General features: G+C 33.1%; 1 protein-coding gene across 5 annotated transcripts in view; it reads right to left on the bottom strand.

The window, feature by feature from the left end:
* Positions 1-259: 259 nt before the first annotated feature.
* Positions 260-3,742, bottom strand: part of LOC107103009 (collagen alpha-1(VII) chain-like) — a 91,652-nt gene continuing 88,169 nt past the window's right edge. For all 5 annotated transcript variants that reach the window (XM_015402504.1, XM_015402507.1, XM_015402505.1 and 2 more), the window contains 5 exons: positions 2,069-2,104; positions 1,862-1,918; positions 674-745; positions 389-460; positions 260-300 (listed from right to left, as the gene is read on the bottom strand). The gene's annotated coding sequence lies outside the window, so the exon portion shown is untranslated. The remainder of the gene's footprint in view (positions 301-388; positions 461-673; positions 746-1,861; positions 1,919-2,068; positions 2,105-3,742) is intronic.

The raw sequence follows: 3,742 nt of genomic DNA, 5'->3' as shown, positions 1-3,742 counted from the left end.
CTTCTTTAAATCGTCATTACCATGAAATGCTTTATCAAAAGTAATATAACCAATACATTTAAGATTTTTTCATTTTAGTTGCCATTATTGTAGTAACAGACTGTTTTTTTTTTACTGTGTGTGGAATAGATGGATCATTACCAACATCTGGTATGAATTTGGTGTCTTTCACTCTGTAAGGATTATCTAAACAGGGGACATTGTTGATGTGGTCATTACTCATTTTTTCGCCTGAAGAATTATATATTTCTCTCATTTTATTACCATGACTCCATTCAGCCCTGGCTCTCCTGGCTCCCCCTGAGAAAAATATGGACAATCTTTAATCTTTGCCACAGAGCAAATAATAATACAAACTGAATCCCATGTTGCTAGATGTCATGCTTACTTTCTGGCCTACTGGTCCTCGTGCTCCAAATCGTCCGAGTGCACCTTTAGTGCCTGCATCCCCCTTAAGGCCCTGAGAGAATAATCGAAAAGGCTTTAATTTTATACGACAAATATTCATCACCTGAGATATATATATATATATATATATATATATATATATATATATATATATATATATATATATATATATATATATATTTATTTATTTATTTATTTATTTTTTACAGAAAAATAAAAGACCAAAGTCCTAGCACATTACTTTTCGTGAAACCTTAACTTTTACCTTAACTCCTGGTGGCCCATCCTCACCCTTCTCTCCTTTATCTCCGTCAAAACCTGGTAGACCTCTCTCACCCTAGAACAATATTTCCCATCGTTTTTTGTTGTTGTTTACATAATGCAGTTATAATGACAACCAAAACAAAAGTGACATTAATAGAATTTTTGCTAAAAGGTTTATAAAAAACATTTAACTTAAAAGCACATGTCCATTAAAAGATGCTCTGACTGTAATGCATGATGAATTTTTCCACTGGTCTTTGAAAAAGGACCAAGAAAATGTAAAAAAAAAAAAAAAAAAAAAAAAAGTACGGTAAGTGTTTATTGCTTAAAACTATATACATATAGTCACAACATCACATTTGGTGCAAAAATGGAATCTTCTAAAACAGAGGTAAATATTTTTGGTTTGTCGTATTCTTGGAACTCCATTTTCTTTGTTTATAGAGACCAGGTGGCGATCTTGCATCCTTAATCTACATTTAGACTAAAAGGCCATATGCAATCAGAATTAGATATAAGTGGCTGCAGCCTGTAACTCTGAAGTTATGGACTATGCGGTTCTTTAGTATCTGCTCTCTAGTCTCTAAATTATCAATAAAACTGAGCAGATTTTAAGACCACAAAGCATGCAATATTAACCCTTTGCTTTATACTTTCATACAATAGCTGCAAATAAATGTAACAACCAAACAGCATTTATGTTATAGCGAGCATTAGTTCTTTGTGAGGTTGCAAACTATATGCTTTTTTCATACTTTTTGATAAATATGGCATTTAACTTTGTAGAAAATTATTTCCTGTTTATTTATTTTTTGCCATGAAGTAAAAACAGTATTTAAAGAACCAGTACATGTTAGGTGTACGTTTTCTTACCCTAGACATTATTTATTAAGTAGCACAAAAGGGAAAATGCATTGTAAAGCCTGCGACTCTAAGTCTAAACTATGCTCATTAGAAAAATAGATTTTTTTGTGTGTTTGTTTCAATCTTTAGTTCAAATATCAAAAAACAACATATTGTCTTTTCAGATTCATAAATATGTTGACCTTATCAGTCCTGGTCATCACTAGCAAAGTTTTTCATGGACTATATGTAAAATAGATAATAATAACTCCCCTTTCCAATATTTCAAAACTAATTTAATTTGTTTCTAACAGAAGAAAGGCATATAAATTGAAGAGGACCTCACCGCATCCCCTTTGAAACCCTTGAAACCACGAGGTCCTTGAATCTGAAGCACACTCCCCTACAGGAGGGAATTCATTTGAGAAGTCATGTCAGAAATTGATTTAGACTTAAAACAAATAGTAAATCCAACCTCCTCTTTGTAATAAACAAGTAAACCTATTTACCAAAATGTAAACTGAAATATAGTACAGTGTGTTGAATTAGATACCCTTTCTCCTCTTAGTCCAGGTATCCCACGATCTCCCTGTAAAGAAGCACCTCTGTAACTGACATCTTCCAAACAGGTTTTCTCAAAAGAAATATTCACCATTGAGCAAACATTCTTGCTTATTTCATAATTCTTTGCAACTATCAACATGATCGAACACTTCAAATGTAAAAAATCTGAAAACGTTTAGTTGCACATAATTCTTACAAACATTGACCTCACTGAAATAAAAAAAATAAGATAAATAAAAAATGAAAATGAGAAACAAAATAGTAAAACAGAGTAGCTTGAGTTAAGACTTACAAAAAAAAGTATATATACAGTATGCAGACATTAAAAATACACTGCTTGGCTGCAGAGTAAACTGTGTTTATGTCTTCCCCTTCGGTAACGTTCAAGTAATTTGCAGAAAGTAGTATTAAAGAGTGATTGGTACTCCTACCATAGATTTAAAGAGCTGATATAATCATTGAATTGGAAAAAAATCCTGTAAATGCATACCTACCATATTACATTTTTTATTAATAAAAGCATAGGTTTATCTACAGATAAAACCTTTTCAGTCATCATTCTTTCTATATAGTTTTTAGCATTTTTAGCAGGTTTAGAAGGAAAACAGTTAAGTTTTGGTTTCTTAGTTTGGATCCACCCAATTCCTGCATCTTAATATATTTATAAATGTACCAACAAAAATAATTATTAAAACTTTCCTTTAAGGTGTAGTGGAGGATTTTCTTTTTCCGGGTGGATCATCTAAATAAGTGGTCCTTCTAAATGTCAATCATTCTAGTAATATGTTTACGTAAGACCTTCCTACATGCTGTTCCGATTAGCTATCTTTTTCTGTGCCTGCGCACTTTCAGGCGTAAATGTGTGGTGAGCTACGGTTTCAGACAGTTATTGAAGCCTGCTTTTCTCATCGCAGTTCTTTGAAAATGGCCGAGGGTCGTAAGAGAAAAAGTGTCAACGAAGTGTATGAGAAGAAAAGAAGGGCCTCAAAAGAGGCAGATATATCCCGGAATTCTCTACTCTCCTCGTAAAGCATTATGGAATTTGCTGTCACAGCGGCCTGCTGTCGCCCCGCGACACAGCACAGTGGACAAGGAGTTACATGACCAACGGGGAGCAAAAAATAGTGATCATCTGTCCAAACAGTAAGTTAAATGAGTTCATTAAAAAGTCCAAGATATAGTCCCTGATCTATATTGTGATTGAGGGATTTAGGGGTTAGGTCGGAAGTTCAGACACAGTAAGCTTGTATGAGCGTTCTTGACATGTGTTTGCTACAAGTGTCTTATAGCTGTTTTGGAAAAAAGTCCAAACAACACATGTAAATTAACTGGCTAAAAGAAATGGCAACTAACGTGGCCATGGAAAAAATAACTTATATATTAAAAGGTAAATGTAACTAATTTGAGGAGATATGGTACCCATTCTTATCCTTTCTGGAAGAGGGTGGAGGTAATGGGATGTCAAGTGTAAGCGATACTGATATCAACTGAGAAGCATTTTATTTATTTTTTATTTTATATTTTATGTATTAATTTTTTCTTATTATCATTTATAGTTTTGTTCTTTCTGTTATATTGTTGTAATCTTAATTTGGTGTATGTTTAGATTTGTTGATATACACTCACCGGCCACTTTATTAGGTACACCTGTCCAACTGCTCGT

Source organism: Cyprinodon variegatus, unplaced genomic scaffold (genome assembly GCF_000732505.1).
Source record: "Cyprinodon variegatus isolate N-32 unplaced genomic scaffold, C_variegatus-1.0 Scaffold1360, whole genome shotgun sequence".
NCBI classification, from domain to species: Eukaryota; Metazoa; Chordata; class Actinopteri; order Cyprinodontiformes; family Cyprinodontidae; genus Cyprinodon; species Cyprinodon variegatus.
Note: the sequence above shows the minus strand (reverse complement) of the source record. Positions and strands in the feature narration are given on the sequence as shown.